We start from the raw sequence: 18,531 nt of genomic DNA, 5'->3' as shown, positions 1-18,531 counted from the left end.
TAACAGTCACCACTGGGTCACAATAGATAGCCGTATCTGGGTTATTATGAACTTTTACCTTCACGGTATTGTAAAATGTACTATCTGGGTTCAGTACTGTTGCCATTTATCACTCTGTATCATTTTAACTGGGTCAGTGTTCTCCTTTTGTTTTTAATATAAATATTTATATCATTACGTGATTTTGGTCAAGGTAATACTTTGAAGCTACGCTGTGCAAGTGCTTTCGCACTCCGTTACATGTATGAATGGGTGAACTCGTTTTGATTCGATGTTTGGAATTTTGCGATACAAAGTTGCGTGGTGAGTGGAGAACCAGTTAAATAACAACGTTAGCAACGGTAATGTTTACTATTTTAATTACAACGTAGCTTGTTGAAAATACATTTTTGCAATGTCTTTAAATACTTATTGGTATTTCCTAATTTGTATATTTCATTTGAATCTGATGCCATAAACCTGAAGTGAACTTAACGTGCACTGAAGTGTTTAATTTGCAATTTACTGTATTACAATAGATCTATTAACATAAAAATCATACGAGTTTATGCAACTGAATATTGGGAGAAAAGTTGTTGATTGATATGGGTTAAATAAGTGTTTTATTTATTTTATTTGGTTACAGAAAAAATAAATATGTTCAAGCATAAAAATATGAAAGTCGAAGAGGAAAGTGAACATACTGCCGATAAGTTTTGCATCGTGGCTTTTTCTTGATATGGGGATAGAATCTTTCCTTCCATTTTGGAGAATTTATTATATCGAAAAATATTGACAGGAAAAATATATTCCCAGATAAACTTGCAAAGTACGGAAATAGCATCGGACTTACATTAGTAATGATTACAGGATATATGGACCTATATCAGCCTCGGGTAAAACGGAACAAAAGCCAATGGGTTAGTAAAATCTGCCTAGCGGTATATGCGCCGGTATATGCGCTTCGTCAAACGAAACCATAGCAATATGCTCTATACTGCTCACATGACAGCACTAGGCACCAGTTAGTTCAGTGAGCATTAGGTTTCATTTACATGTATTAAATTGAAAAAGCAGCAATTTGCCGCATTCGTTATGCGGTTTTTGTTTACTAGACTACATGGCTGCGACGCTGTACATTAAACTCGTCACCATTATCATCCTCTTCATCATCGTTATCGTTAAAATCGTTATATAACCAAAAGGGGCGTTATAATGTAGAATGCAATATGGTTAGAATATAACATCTTCGTTTTCTGAAATCTATTATTTGTGATTAACAACTTAAGTCTGGTGGATTATTATAGCGCATTCTTATGCAATTTACAAGTACTGTTAGTGCGTTGTAACCTTCACCTTGCAGTTTGCACAAAGAAAATTGTATCATCGCCATCGCTTATAAATAAATAAATTTGATTGACTCTCAATAAAGCAAGCTCTAATTACTTTGCATATTATAATTCAACGATGGAATTAAATGCGTTTTCATGTAGTATATCGATGATGTGATTGCCATGCTTTCATAATAAGATAACATGATTTAAATTTATTATTTCGGATAATGAGCACGTAATTCGGACGATTAAGCCTTAAGGATCAAGCTGGACCAAGCCGGTAGATCAACGAATTGCGGTAAGTTCACACAGTATAACCCTAGGATGTTTCACAATTTTAAGGCACATTTTTAAGGCTTTACAGATTTTAAGAAAATAAACATTCTATGGCTGGTTTCCTCGACGGACAATCATTTTTTTATCACCAATTTGAACTAGCTAAAGAAACTTCAGCGTACAGTTTATATAGTATTGACAGACCTGTACGCTGAAGCCAAACCTGTATCGAAAGTCAACCAGAGTCGTAACATATTTATGTCTCGCTATAAATCAAAGAAAGCTCATTTTCTTGGATACATTTCTACATATAATTGGTGAATGAATATTAATTACTGCATCAGGGAATATTTTAAGGTTCAAATGTTTCAAATGCATCTTACAATAGATGAAAATAACTCTCATCAGTCTGAAATTCACAAATTTGACGCCATTGTCGCTTTGTCACGTGAAGAGTTTTCATTTGGATACTTTCGGATCGACCTTGACATTTTATGCTGAAATTGTAAACATCTTCGTTTTCTGAAATCTATTATTTGTGATTAACAACTTAAGTCTGGTGGATTATACAACTGATTTCAGTGTGAATCAGGTAGTTTTAAATAATATTTACTTTGAGTTTGTATTTACACTTCAATTTGTTTACAAAACAAGCCAGAATAATCTAAAATACCGGAAAATGTCATTTTGAATTTGAAAACACTTGAGCACATGGTATGTTACTAAAAATAGAAATAACGTCATATGACCGTGAAATCTCGGGAGATTCGCTTTTCAAGAAAGTCTGTCACATCGCTGTTTTTCTCGATATGTAAGAGCAGAAAAGATAAATTTTAAATGTTTAAGATTGTATTTTGTGAAAGAATATATCAGTTAAATGTGAAAAATGTCAATCTTTCCGATCAAGTGGTTGATTTGGGCAAATAACTGCATTTAAAAGCTGTTTTGGACAGGTCTTTGTTAACTGTCAACTTTTCTGGAATTTCTGGTTGACTTTCCTAATGGGGTTGGTCCATAACTATAAATTCGCGCCCGTCAAAAATCATAAAAAGCGACATTAAAAGTTATGGTAGCCAGATTTACAATTTGAACGAGATCTTCTTCCATTTAACGGCAACCTTCAATTTACTGAATATTATTGCCATGGTGCGCATAAAAGTTAAAAGAGAAAGTGAGAGTAAAAGTGTGAAGTATATAGCATGTCTTTCAGTGGCATCGGCCCTCTTAAAGGGACTGTCAACCACAATGACGAGGAAAGGAAAAGTTGTAAAATACCGTATTTTTTTACAATTATTAGTTTATATTGATTTAAATATCACAACTGGTATATTGCATTACTTGAAAAAAGTTGTTCAGTTTTCATATTTTCAGTATATTTGGTAATAAATTTTACTGGGTATGTCTACCAGGTAACCACCAGTTAACTATACATAACGTGAAGAGATTGATCATCATCGTCACGTGGTAAACCCAGGAATGCAAATTGTGCATGCATAGTGAATTGTTTATATTATAAATATAAAATGATCAATCTACTTGCGTTATAAGATGAAAGTAAGGGATACTGTGTGAGATAAAAGACGAAGGGGGAGATAAAGTGTTTGGCTAGTTGAAATCTGAAGGTTTCAACTGAGCCAGCTGACAGGTAGTCCAACTTGTTGACGCTGTCAAATATTAAGCTACTTTTTATATTGGTAATATTTTGAGCGTACAACGGCTGAACCATTCGAATAATGTTGGACATTTTGCCTTCTTTGTCTATATTGTTGCGCAATGATTTTGTGCACAACATTAAAGCCCCGATATCATACACTTAATATCAATGGATTGCAATAATATTTACATACCTGTGTAGATAATTCATTTCTCGATAATGTTCAGTAAAAATTATGTAATAACACTTTGAATTTTGCACGCCTGAGCAATTTAAATCCAACCACTATTCAAATGTTTAATTTCTCTCGATTCTCTCTCAATGTAGATATAAATCGATAACACTGCCTCGATGTAAAGCATCTGGTTTAAATGTGGAAGAATAAACAGCGTAAAATACAGTTTGCGATCGTTTGTTGTGGTGCAGAACGTTACATACCGGTAGTAAACCGATGTTATTACACATTTCTGGATTAATTAAGCATTGTTTTTTTTCTAAAGTGACAAAAAGTTCTGAAATAAATAACATCTTTTATTTTTATACTGTATATAAATACTATTGATTCAGATCGTACAGTATACTGTCCTATCTAACGTAGAATGTAAGTACACTGCACCATATCTGTTTTGAACATATGCTTATTAAATCGACAAAGATGAGCATACTAGATCTAGTTAGGTAAAAGTCGGTGTTAACAGCTCATGTTAAATCAAATTACGCATACACGTTACACCGTAATGCCTTCTTCTGATTGGTTGATATTTAAATATGTTTCATAATATGGCAAGAGGTCAGTGATATTGTTGCGATTTAAGCAGAAGTTTAACTGAAGAATTTATGCCTTTCTAACTTCAATTTGACGATATTTGAGGTAAAAATGGACTTCTGAACTAAAACTGAATGAGTTGGTAATGTTATTTTGCAATTTTATGCAAATTGATGAAAATTTTAACTTTCTGGTGTCCACCACATTATGAATCCTTAATGGATAAGACGATCCAAAGAATTAAGCCCATATAAAAAGTATCTCTAAATTATTTGCGCGTCTAATAAATTAGACTAGCAGAAAGGATGTCCGGTGAAAGGTTGTTCCATTCCCTGATAGTTCTCGGGAAGAATGATTGTTGGCGACAGAGGGTTCTGCAGTATGGGATTTGGAAGTAAAATATATTGCGAGTTGGTTCAGACTTGTTATACCCCCAAAAACGAAGTTTAGGGGGGTATATTGGAGTGAACTTGTCTGTCGGTTGGTTGGTCGGTCGGTCGTCTGTCGGTCCGTATTAAGTGTCCGCTCTCAAGTTGTTTTCATCCGATCTTCACCAAACGTAGTCAGAAGTTGTATCTACATGATGTCTAGGCCAAGTTCCAACATGGGCATGCCGAGTCAAAAACTAGGTCACGGGGTCACTTAGTGCGTTTTAAACTTTCAGCATGTTGTCCACTTTCTAATTCAAGTAGTTTTCATCCGATCTTCACCAAACTTGGTCAGAAGTTGTATCTAGATGATCTTAAGGCCAAGTTCAAACAAGGGTCCTTGCCGGGTCAAAAACTAGGTCACGGGGTCACTTAGTGCGTTTTAAACATTCAGCATGTTTTCCGCTCTCTAATTCAAGTAGTTTTCACCTGATCTTCACCAAACTTGGTCAGAAGTTTTATCTAGATTATCTTAAGGCCAAGATCGAACATGGGTCTTGCCGGGTCAAAAACTAGGTCACGGGGTCACTTAGTGCGTTTTTTAACATTCAGCATGGTGTCCTCTCTCTTATTCAAGTAGTTTTCATCAGATCTTCACCAAACTTGGTCAGAAGTTTAATCTAGATGGTCTGAAGGCCAAGTTCGAACATGGGCCATGCCAGATCAAAAACTAGGTCACAGGGTCACTTAGTACATTTTACACATTGAGCATGGTGTCCGCTCTCTATTTCAAGTAAATTAAATCCGATCTTCACCACACTTGGTAAGAAGTTGTAACTAGATGATGTGTAGGTCAAGTTCGAACATGGGCCATGCCTGGTAAAAAAACTAGGTCACGGGTCACTTAGTGTGTTTTAAACCTCACCATATTGTCCGCTCTCTAATTCAAGTAGTTTTTATCCAATCTTCACCATAATTGGTCAGAAGTTGTATCTTGATAATGTCTAGGGCAAGTTTGAATATGGGTCATGCCGGGTCAAAAACAAGGTCACGGGGTCACTAAGTGCGTTTTAAACATCACAATGTTGTCCGCTCTCTTATTCAAGTAGTTTTCATCCAATCTTCACCAAACTTGGTCAGAAGTTGTATCTAGATGATGTCCAGGTCAAGTTTGAATATGGGTCATGCCGGGTCAAAAACTAGGTCCTGGGGCATCTTAGTGTGTTTTAAACCTCACCATGTTGTCCGCTCTCTAATTCAAGTAGTTTTCATCTAATCCTCACCAAACTTGGTCACAAGTTTTATCTAAATGATCTCTATAACAAGTGTGAACATGGGCCATTCTGGGCCTAAAACTAGGTCACGGGGTCACTTAGTGCGTTTTTAAACATTCAGCATGGTATCCGCTCTCTAATTCAAGTAGTTTACATCCAATCTTCACCAAACTTGGTCAAAAGTTTTATGGAGATGGGGTCTTTAGGCCAAGTTAGAACATGGGCCTTTCTGGGTAAATAACAAGGTCAAGGGGTCACTTAATGCGTTTTAAAAATTGAGCATGGTGTCCGCTGTTTTTTGTGAAGACGACATGCAAAATATAATGTGTCAATGCGGCATGTGGGGGTATTCGTCACGTCTGTGGCAAAGCTCTAGTTAAGATTTGGTTGGAGTCGATTTTTGGTTGGTATGTGTACTAGGTTGTTTACAATTTTATAAAACATTATTAGTCTTGCTTCTTTTCGTCGAACTTGGAGGGATTTCCACTGAAGGTCTTTTAGCATATCTGTAATGCTTGAGCAATTATGGTATCTGTTTTTGACGTATGATTATCTAGCTCCTCGGTGTTGGATCATTTCCAGTCTATCTGTGTCTGCCTTTTCGTATGGGTCCCAGTTGGTGCAGGCATATTCCAATAATGGGCAGACAAGTGACATATATACTTGTTCCTTGATGGCTGTGGATGCGATGTTCAGGTTTCTTCGGATAAAGCTTAGGTTTCTGCTGGCTTTACTGCTGATGTTGTTAATGTGATCGCCCCAATCTAGCTTTTCATTCAGTGAACATCCAAGGTATTTTGTTGATTTTACATGTTCTAAAATGTGGTTATGAAGTTTATATTGATGGGTGATGGTTTTGCGCTTGCGGGACATATTATACTTGACATTTTTATGTCCCCCACTATAGTAGTGGGGGACATATTGTTTTTGCCCTGTCTGTCTGTTGGTCTGTTTGCGCCAACTTTAACATTTTGCAATAACTTTTGCTATATTGAAGATAGCAACATCATATTTGGCATGCATGTGTATCTCATGAAGCTGCACATTTTGAGTGGTGAAAGGTCAAGGTCATCCTTCAAGGTCAGAGGTCAAATATATGTGGCCAAAATCGCTCATTTTATGAATACTTTTGCAATATTGAAGATAGCAACTTGATATTTGGCATGCATGTGTATCTCATGGAGCTGCACATTTTGAGGGGTGAAAAGTCAAGGTCATCCTTCAAGGTCAGAGGTCAAATATATGTGGCCCAAATCGCTTATTTTATAAATACTTTTGCAATATTGAAGATAGCAACTTGATATTTGGCATGCATGTGCATCTCATGGAGCTGCAAATTTTGAGTGGTGAAAGGTCAAGGTCATCCTTCAAGGTCAGAAGTCAAATATATGTGGCCCAAATCACTTATTTTTTTGAATGAAATGTCAAGGTCAAGGTCATCCTTCACAAGGTCAAGGTCATCCTTCAAGGTCAAACATCATATAGGGGGACATTGTGTTTCACAAACACATCTTGTTTCAGGGTGAAATTCCATTTTCTATTTATTTTCCCATAATGCTTATTTGCTAAGGTCTTCTTTTAATTTTATGCAGTCTGTGTCTCCTGATATGGTGAGGTATGCAATGGTGTCATCTGTGTCGAACTGTAGATTTAAGGCCGTCTTGGATGTGATATATGTAGTAGAGGAACAGGAATGGGCCGAGGACAGATCCTTGGGGGACGCCAGAATCGACTTCTGTGTCTGAGCATTCTCCATCGAGTACAACTTTCTGAGTTCTGTTCGTGAGGATTGCTTGGATCCATGCTAAGGTCATTCCTTGTATGCCATAGTGTTTGAGCTTGTGGACGAGGAGGCCGTGGTGTACCTTATTGAAGGCTTTCGAGAAGTCCATTACGGGTGAGATATTACCCAATTATTACAATATGACCAATGTTGATGTTTTGAACACTGTTCATTATTTTACAGCAAATATGCACAATATATTGGCATCATTAATTTTAATTTTATCAGTCACTCGATATTGTAATGTTTTTTCACCTTTTTCTAGCGTTGATGTTTGAAATTTAGATAGAAAAGTGTGAAAAATAAGGGGAAAACAGAAAACCAGGGTAAGTGTTAAACAGAGACAAGTATAGACAATCCCAGAATTTAATTACTCCCAGATTACCGCCCCTGAATACCGCCATCTTGGTACTGAAGAATAATATAGGGACCTATATGTTTGTATAGGTCCCTGAACAATTAAACGAAATGATGCGTTTTAATTAAATATATTTGAAGATGAAGATGGTTTCTGTTATCGATACAATAATCATATAACAGTTCATATTTTTAAAATAAATATTGTTATCAGGTCCATCTGCATTGTTTACAAGTCATAAAACCAGAGACGAAGATCTACGACTCTGATAAGACTCAGCATGAATTAGGCCTTTATTGTCAATTGAAATGTTCAGGGTTTAGTTAAAAGTATAGTAATCTATTATCTACGTTTTAAAACAATAGCTGAGATTTAACACACACCTTTACAATAAAAGATTGTATTTATATTTTAATTTTGCTTGCCAGATAATAAGCTATCTAACCTCAGTAAGCTTTTCTTTCATAGTGACATAAATAGCTCACATTTACGCAATGTAATCTCAATTCGGGCATTTGCAACTAGCAACAGCAGGTGCACGATTGATCAATAAATCAACAAGCGAGACAACTAGTACATCCTTCAAGAAAATTACTCACTGCAGTTGTCTTTCAGAGTTTCTCATTGATATTACAAGAACCAATACATCGAAATGATTGTGCGTCAAATGGGATGCAGATTAACAAATATGACGGGTCATGACCGGCATTTTATGCGTATTTGACGCATAATATCGCGTCCTGTAAAACCCTGCATTTTATTAGAAGGTGACGCATGGTATCTTATCTTAAAGAGGCCTTTTCACATTTTGGTAAATTGACAAAATTGAAAAAAGTTCATTCAGATTCATTTCTGAAATGAAAGGAAATTCATTTCTGCGTTGAGTAAGACCAAGATCGTGACATTGCTGCACAATTGATGAAGTTATGGCTGTTCAAAGCGATTCACCCCGTTTTCAGGTGATTTTGAGTTGGATACCTTGTTATTACCTTGTTATATATATATTTGAAAGTGAATTTTTTTTTCAGAAAAGTTGATTTTTCGTTATAATATGATTATTTATCATTCAAAATGATGTTTTCACTAATCAATATCATAGCCACACGCTAACCACCTGTGTAAGGCGGCGGTCAATTGATCCATTCTGGGATTGTCTATATTTGCTCAGCAGAAAAACCTGAAGCACTTGCCAAGGCTTATGTTTTAGTTTTTTTTAAGTCCCACTAAATAAACTAACTGACTTAATATGCTGTATTTATTACTTTGGTTGCCTAGCTAGGGAGTTTGGAGTCCAGATACCAGTGCCATACATTCCATTTGTTTTTCATACTTAAAAAAATATATAGATAACTGGACAACTTGAAATTAGATAAGAACAATATCTATCCATTTTGAAACTTTGGAAAATATCACTTGTTGATGATTTTGTTTTAATTTACAATTATGTTGTTATGGTTACGCAACTTGCTGAAAGTTTAGAGTTCTAACTACTTTTACATTTCTCAAGAAAAGGAATAAATCTTGAAATATGTCATCAAACTTAAGTGTAGATGTGCAAGACAAATTTTTTCATGCCAAATGATCCACATTTTTATGAGTCACATGCCCTTGAACTGAGCCATTTTTATGTCAGAAACATATTATTTTTCCAAAACTTTTACATTTCTAAGCATCATCCAAACTGCCTTAGATTTTCTACAATTGATCTCTAGACAGCTGTCACAACTACTCTAAAAGGAGTCGCCTATTTTATTACTTAATTTATCATTCCGTGCTATAGACAAAAGCTAATGGTCATACAGACAATGAATAGAGAGCAAAGAGTATTTCCTCTTATTTAGTTCAATGAAACAAATGAGTAAATGAGGGATTTTCATGTTTTGAATGAGTGATGGCACTAAGTAATAAATGATTAATTTTTGGGGGATTGAATATGCTGACATATAGGATCTGGCACAAGTTGTCATATACCATATTTTATTCAGTTCAGAAAGTTTGAAAGGCTGGCTTACTAATGAATTTCCTGGACGATTTTAATAAAATATGGTATGATATGACAACAAGTGTCAGATCTTTTTTATGACATGCTTTTAAATGAGCAAATTAAATAAATATTTATGCAAACATAATGATAAATCCCAAATGTTGTTTACATTTCGTGACGTCATTTGACGGCTGTAACGAATACACTAGGTGACGAATACGATACGTATCACGAATACAGGATGGCGAATACGAATATTTATTCGCGAATATGAATCTCAATGAACAAAAGTAATACTGACAACTTGACATGACATTATATAGTATGAAAATATGAGTATTTGTCAATTTGATTAATTGAGTATCAATGCATATTGAAAATATGAAATATAACACTTTGAAATAACAAAACACTGACTTACAGTGACTAGAACTGCTTAAACTTTGAATACAGTTTTGAAAACATGACTAGTACCAATAAAATCCTTGAGTAGAACAATTAAGCAACTTGACATGACATTATATAGTATGAAACTATGAGCATTCCCTTTGCTAGGCTCCATGTTTGTTGATAAGTTGCACATACATTGTCGTAAAAATAAAAAAATTAAAAAATTCCATCTGCTTTCGTTAGCTTTAAAAAGTTGGAAGTCCTGACTTCCAAGCCTAAAAATTTGGACGTCCCAGACATAAACTTTGAAGTCCCACTTTTATTTCAGAATTGTAATATACGTACATGTTCCAACTCTATCAATTACCCGATAATACAGTATTATTACGATTTCTATTTTCAAAACCAAAAAACGGCTAATATTGACGTCCGCAAATGTCCGCCGTTTTACGCAAGTGCATATACAAATTGAATTGTGGGATGGGGGAATTCCCATTGAACACACGCGTTAATCACGTGATGCGATTTGAGAGCACTGTTCATATTTAGTAATTACGACAAATCAACGACTGAATTTAAAATGAAACATGTACCTCCTTTCAGAAAAGATTGGGTAATTGAAAGCGTATTTTGGAACATAAGAACGCGTCATTTTTTAAAAAATTTACCGTGTACACTTCATTCCGACCGCAATATAACTTGTCAGGTCATTCATGCATGTAGACCAATATGTATGCATAGTTTGGCAATCTCAAAACACGTTATTTTACTACTTATTGCATTATGTGTTATGGCCATAGATATAACAAAATACATTATTCAATTTGAGTTTTTTCAAATGCATATAATTAAACGTGTTATCCGAAATCATTTCCAGATTTTATTATTGATGGAAAGTTAAGAAAATTTGAGCAACAAATAAACATTTCTCGTGTGTGTCGTGTACAGATGAAAATCATGCGATAATTAGACTTAATGTACAACATCACATCATTCTTCCTCGGGGAAAGCGTGGACTTTAATATTTGATTGCTAAATAAAAACTTTGTAGCGCAGAGGTCGCTTATATTATTGTACACAGCTACACATGGGGTCGGCGTGTTTTCGGTTGCCTGAGCGCTGAGCCAGATGCGCTTATCAAGAAGAATTTGATTGACAGCTGGAAAATCAATATTGGCCACTCGCTGAGAAATTCATTGAAAACAGTAGCTCTTTGGCGAACTGAATGACCAATTTACTGTTGAGTGTTGACATTTGAACGTGTTGTGTATTTGACAATAGCGTACATGCAGATTATCGGACGTCCAAGGGACTTCCACCATTGCATAATGGACGTACGACTGCCGTTTTCGGGCGTAATTTACGCCCGGTTTTCCACCTATGTCAGTCTTGAGAGACTGCTAATCCTTTGTGTGTATGTTTGAGCTCCGTGCCAAGCGTAATTAACACATGTTTCCACGCCTGAGTGTGATCACTGCATTGATCTAACCTGCCGCTGCTGATCCGGTGAGATGAATCTAGTTTTGTTGTGTTTTTCTTCATTTTTACTCCAACATTATGCATGATATAAGTTGATTATGCTTTTTGTAGATAGAAAATTATATAAAATAAATAATATATAAAATAATATATAACTTAAGTTAATGTATATAGAAAATAACATATAATAAATAATATATAAAATAATATATAATTTATTTTGAAAACATTGGTTATGTCATCTCGCTTAATGAATACCATGTATAATATTATTTCTTTTACGAAAAAAAACACCTACAAAGTCTGATAAGTGTATCGAGCTATGCAGTTAGTCGTGTCTATGTATGTATACACTGATATTTGTTAAATGTTACTGTTATTTGTCTACTCCCAATATCTCTTGCAATATATTTCAATGCAAAGGGAAAAATAACGTTTGATAAATACATGTGTACACCATATGGAAAAAACTCAATATATGTCTTACTTTTCTTAACAAAACCGAACACAATGTAAATCTATTCTTTAACTCTTACATCGTTCAAATTCAATAGGATTTGTGGGCGTAATTCAAACGCAGTGACTCGTTAAACTGTTTATAATGCGCACTGTTTATATTCTATTTATAGAATAGGATTTTACCACTATTGACCTTAAACTCATATAACCATCTGATGTCCCACTGTTTACATTCTATTTATAGAACAGGTTTTCCATTATTGACCTAACTATGCCACTATGCTTAACACAACTGTTATTAATACATACTGTAAATGCTCATGCCAATAAGACATGCTTTGTGATTGTATAACTCAACCATAGTGTACATACATTTCTTACTATAAGATAAGAAGCAATCCAATAGTTGTTGTCTTTTTCAAATACTTTTGTCCAAGTGTTTATCTTTAATTGTATGAGTATTACTATTATACAATGATATACAGTAACTGTTGTCTTTTTCAAATACTTTTGTTCAACTGTTTATCTTTAATTGTATGAGTACTACTATATTATACAATGATATACAGTAGTGGTTGTCTTTTCCAAATACTTTTGTTCATCTGTTTATCTTTAATTGTATGAGTATAACTCTTATACGATGATATACAATACTTGTTATCTTTAATTGTATGAGTATAACTGTTATACGTTGAAATACAATAGTTGTTATCTTTTTCAAATACTTTGTCCAACTGTTTATCTTTAATTGTATGAATATTACTATTACACAATGATATACACTATGAATCTTATCCCTACAAACCATCTATGGTTTTGTTTTCGCATAGGTGGTCGCATATGGGTTTATTCATTCATTGGTGAACATAAAAATATTTGTCTCTTAATAATATTGTACTATAATTGTGTGTATAGATAGATATATATATTATATATTTCCCCATAGATCACCTATTCAAATAAACAGGTGATCCTTTTTTGGGGGTAAATTTAATACTAAATAAATACCAATAGCCCTATTTTATAACTTTCATGACTATAATATGTACTCATGACTAATCAAAGCAAATCTTTAAACAAGATTATTTTATACAATTGTTATTGTAATTGCTAAATAATCTTGACAAATGAGAATCCTCAAAATGTGCTATATACAGAATCTTGTTGAGCTGATAAATTTGTGACACAAAATTCATATTAATTTATTGAACTGCTTCAGTAATATTACAGAAATATAATATATATGGTTAATCTGTCATAAGATACACTATGTAATCAATTTCTAACATCTTGAGTGGATGATCTTAAACTTTTACTTTCAAGAAAAGGCTGCACACAATAAAAAAGCTGCAGTTTTTAACTGCCTATGAACTAAGAGATGCCTTGTAAACAGTTTTTTTTCTTTTTTTCTTCTAAACTGAAAGGTACCTTTATACAATTTGTATACTTAAAATACATAAAAACATGTACTATCTGAAATACAAGGTCATAATCACATAGTGTAATTAGCTATTCTTTTTCAGTTATGTAACTAAGAACTTGTACAGGTATGGACATTTTTTGTTTGTATGTGTCTTTTTTCCCTCAATCTGTAGGTAGTAATATTGAGAGGTAAAATATATATTTGCACTGACTTTTTCAAACTCTACCCAGATACTGTGTTATGCTCCTTGTATGCTGAGTGACACACCTATTTATTATACACAAGTAGTATGCATAAGCTCATTAGCTTGCTGGTGTTTTCATTTTGTTTGCACTTTGTGCTGTATGCCTGTTTGATTGTTTGAACAAAGATATAATGTATTGTATGCATTGCTGTATGTGTATATGTATTTCCAGAAAAATCAATGTGCTATTTGTTATCATATTTTAAAGGCATGGGATCTGAATTTAGTATTATTAAGCTTAACTATACAAAATGACTAGTGTTCTGAAAATTGTCTCTTTAAATCATAACTTTATGGTACCTTGATATTAAGTGTTATACTTATAATACATAACAATATATTATCTGAGATACAATGCCATAGACACATAGTGTAGTTAGTTAGTTCCTTTTTAACGAGGCAACTAAGAACTTTTACAGATATGGAAAATCATTGTTTGTGTGTTTGATTTTTTTCCCTCAATCTCTGGATTGTAATACTGAGAGGTTAAATATAACTTACACCGGCTTTGTGTTCTCAAACTCTACCCAGAAATTGTGCTATGCTCTTTGCATACTAAATGACATACTTATTAACAACTTATTGATTACATACAGGGGTATCATTCATAAGCATATTGGCTTGTGCTTATTATTTACATGTTATGTTGTATGATTATATACATGTGTTTTTATGCATAACCTTATTGGCTTGTGCTTCTCTCCAAATGGTATGTAGTACAGTTATATACATGAGTATTATTTACAAGCTCATTGACTAGTGCTTTTTTGTTCACATGTTATGTTGTATAGTTATATACATGAGAATCATTCATAAGCTCATTGGCTTGTGTTTTTTTGGTGTGCACAATTTGTGTTGCATAATTATATACATGAGTATTATGCATAAACACATTGGCTTATTTTTTTGTTCACATGTTGCTTTTTATGGTTGTTCATATGTTTTATTTTATTTTATTTTTTTCTATGTCTCTACTAGGGACACGTCTTTTATTGTGTTTTCCTCTTACTTGTGTGATTATCTTTTTTTACTTCTTCAAGTCTATGGAATATTTATCTTTTTGTATTCTTAATTTTTGTTTTCTATTTTTATACGCCCGTCTATGACGGGACGTATTATGGTATACCCCGCGTCCGTCCGTCTGTCCGTCCGTCCGTCTGTCCGTCCGTCCGTCCGTCTGTTAATGTCGTACGCTACGTCAAATATCCTTTGACAGATTTTCTTCAAATTTTAACACAATCTTAATATTGATAAACCCTGATCCCCTTTCGTTTTTGACGGAATTCTGAATTGTCGTTCCAGAGTTATGGGACTTTGTTCGTCAAAATTTCGTGATTTCATTGAATGTCCTACTGTAGCTCAAATATCCTTCGATGGATTTTTTTCAAATTTCAACACAATCTTAATATTGATAAACCCTGATCCCCTTTCGTTTTTGACGGAATTCTGAATTGTCGTTCCAGAGTTATGGGACTTTGTTCGTCAAAATTTCGTGATTTCATTGAATGTCCTACTGTAGCTCAAATATCCTTCGATGGATTTTTTTCAAATTTCAACACAATCTTAATATTGATAAACCCTGATCCCCTTTCGTTTTTGACGGAATTCTGAATTGTCGTTCCAGAGTTATGGGACTTTGTTCGTCAAAATTTCGTGATTTCATTGAATGTCCTACTGTAGCTCAAATATCCTTCGATGGATTTTTTTCAAATTTCAACACAATCTTAATATTGATAAACCCTGATCCCCTTTCGTTTTTGATGGAATTCTGAATTGTCGTTCCAGAGTTATGGGACTTTGTTCGTCAAAATTTCGTGATTTCATTGAATGTCCTACCGTAGCCGTCCGTCCGTCCGTCTGTTAATTACCTTACTACTTCATTGGCGAACGACGGGCGTATCATGCGCTCATGGCGCAGCTCCTCAGTTGTTTGTATGTATGGACATCTTATGTCCTATAAGAGAAACCAACTGGACACATTTTAAAATAAAAATTTACTGGACAAGCACATACAAATTACGATTCACACCACCCTCCACCTACTTAAATGATTAAATTATGTACTTTAAATGTTAAAGGATTAAACAATAAAGACAAACGCATAAAAATCTTCAAATGGTTAGACGAAAAAAAAAATAGTATATGCCTTTTACAAGAATGTCATTTGACACCTACTTTAACACAAACCTTAAAAGATGAATGGGACGGAGAAATCTATCTCTGTGGAGAACATACTAATAAACAAGGCATTGCCTCTCTGATAAAAAATAATATAGGTGTCACAGTCGATAACTTTAAGGAAATAATAATTGGCAGACAAGCAAGTATAGATATCAAAATACACGAAACACAAATAACATTAATCAACGTCTACGGCCCTAACATACCGGTAGACGATTCCACATTTTACGAAACATTACAATCCTTTATAATAAATAACCAAGATAAAAACATTATAATCGGTGGTGATTTCAATACGGTCCTGAACCCATTAATTGATAAAAAGAATGGAAACCTTTATACTCATACTAAAAATAGAAACATTTTAAACAACATAATTGAAAACTACAATATGATAGACATCTGGCGTACAGCATACCCAAACGAGAGCAGATTCACCTGGCATTCAAACACAAAACCAACAATATTTTGTAGATTAGACTATTTTTTAATATCTGAATCTCTTTGCAACATTATTGACACATGTAAAATAAAACCAGGATTTATGACTGACCACTCTCTAGTTGAACTTAAACTGCACAATATACAACCTGAAAGAGGCCCAGGATACTTTAAAATTAACAACAGCATCTTATTAGATACACAATATCAAACACAAATAAAACAGGAAATATTAAATACAGTTCAAAATAATAAAGATGCAAACCCAAACACCTTATGGGAAGTAATTAAAGGAAATATACGTAACACAACAATTAGATACACATCATTTAAACAAAAAGAAACACACAAACTTGAAACTGAAACCATCAAAACCATTAAAACACTTGAAAAACAATTGCATCAAACAAACACAAATGACACCACCAACATTGAAAATGAAATAACATTAAAAAAACAAATATTAGATGGAATCTATCATACACATCTCAATGGAATAATACTAAGAGCGCGGGCACAGCATGTTGAACACAATGAAAAGAATACAAAATATTTCGCAAACATTGAAAAACGTAGAAGTGAACAAAAAACTGTACACAAATTAGTAGTCAATGGCAAAGATATAACAAACAGAACTCAAATACTAGAAGAACAACGTTTGTTTTTCGAAACCCTCTATAAACGAAAAAATGCTGAAAATAACACTCTTTTTAAAAATACACATCATGCTTTAAACCAGGAAGAAAAAGAACTGTGCGACGGATTGCTTAATGAATATGAATGTGGATTACCCCTTAAAGAAATGCAAAATAACAAAAGCCCAGGATCTGATGGCATCACAATCGAATTTTATAAAATATTCTGGAATGATATAAAAACACATCTAATTAATTCACTTAACTATTCATTTAACAACGAAAACTTAACTACGCTACAAAAACAAGGTATTATTTCACTTATTCCAAAACCTGGAAAAAACTTAGAATCCTTATCAAACTGGCGCCCGATTAGTTTACTAAACAATGATTACAAAATTGCAACTAAAAGTATAGCAAACAGAATAAAAAAAATATTACCATCAATCATTTCAAAATCTCAATCTGGTTTCATAAAAGGACGTTACATTGGTGAAAACGTTCGTCTTATCCAAGAATGCATAAACTATTTTAACAATTCAAATAATCCTGGTCTAATATTCTTTGCAGACTTTGAAAAGGCATTCGATTCGCTTGATCATTCATTTATGTTCTCTTGCTTAGAAAATATGAACTTTGGTGAAAGTCTCATTCAATGGGTCAAACTATTCTATACCGATATTAACAGTATAATCATCAACAATGGCTTCTTTTCAAACAGTTTTAACATCGAACGAGGGGTTCGACAAGGATGTCCACTCTCATCATCGCTATTTATTATTTGCATAGAGTATCTATCACATCACATCCAATCAAATGAACACATAAAAGGCATATCACTAGAACCTGACGAAGAAATCAAACAATCCCTATTTGCTGATGATGCAACTTATTTTTTAAATAACAATAGCGATTCTTTCCATAACCTCATAGAGTCGCTAACCATTTACGGAATGACATCGGGTCTTAAACTAAACAAAAGTAAATGTACTGTGCTACGAGTAGGTAAATTAAAACAAAGTAATGTTCAATATAAAAAAGAAATGAAATTTAATTGGACATCCGATGAAGCCACAACGTTAGGAATTACATTCACAAATAATGAAAAGGATACAGTTCTTAAAAACATAATACCTAAATTACAGAATTTTAAAAACTGCTTAAAATCATGGCATCATCGTAAACTTACACTAATCGGAAAAAACACAGTATTGAAAACGTTTGCACTTCCTAAATTAATATATTTATTAACAGTTCTCCCAAATCCACCAAGTGATGTTATTAACGATATAAAATCAGCAATATTCAATTTCATATGGGACGGTAAGCCTGATAAAATAAAAAGAACTCAGTTAATTCAATCTGTAGAAAATGGAGGTATCCAATTAACGAACATTGAATCATTCTTGAATGCAATCAAATGCAGCTGGGTTAAACGATACCTAGATAATACCAATACGAGTAAATGGAAATTATTCTACCAGAAAATCCTAAAAAATATGG

General features: G+C 33.7%; 1 protein-coding gene across 9 annotated transcripts in view; it reads left to right on the top strand.

The window, feature by feature from the left end:
* Nucleotides 1-182: 182 nt before the first annotated feature.
* The window catches only part of LOC127876064 (cholesterol transporter ABCA5-like), a 106,379-nt gene continuing 88,030 nt past the window's right edge, over nt 183-18,531 (top strand). For 3 of the 9 annotated variants that reach the window (XM_052420922.1, XM_052420927.1, XM_052420920.1), the window contains exon 1: nt 1,245-1,611. The gene's annotated coding sequence lies outside the window, so the exon portion shown is untranslated. Of the gene's footprint in view, nt 342-1,240; nt 1,612-18,531 lie in introns of those variants that run through there. The other 6 variants (XM_052420928.1, XM_052420926.1, XM_052420921.1 and 3 more) reach the window with 5 other exon arrangements.

This window comes from Dreissena polymorpha, chromosome 4 (genome assembly GCF_020536995.1).
Source record: "Dreissena polymorpha isolate Duluth1 chromosome 4, UMN_Dpol_1.0, whole genome shotgun sequence".
Taxonomy (NCBI): Eukaryota; Metazoa; Mollusca; class Bivalvia; order Myida; family Dreissenidae; genus Dreissena; species Dreissena polymorpha.
Note: the sequence above shows the minus strand (reverse complement) of the source record. Positions and strands in the feature narration are given on the sequence as shown.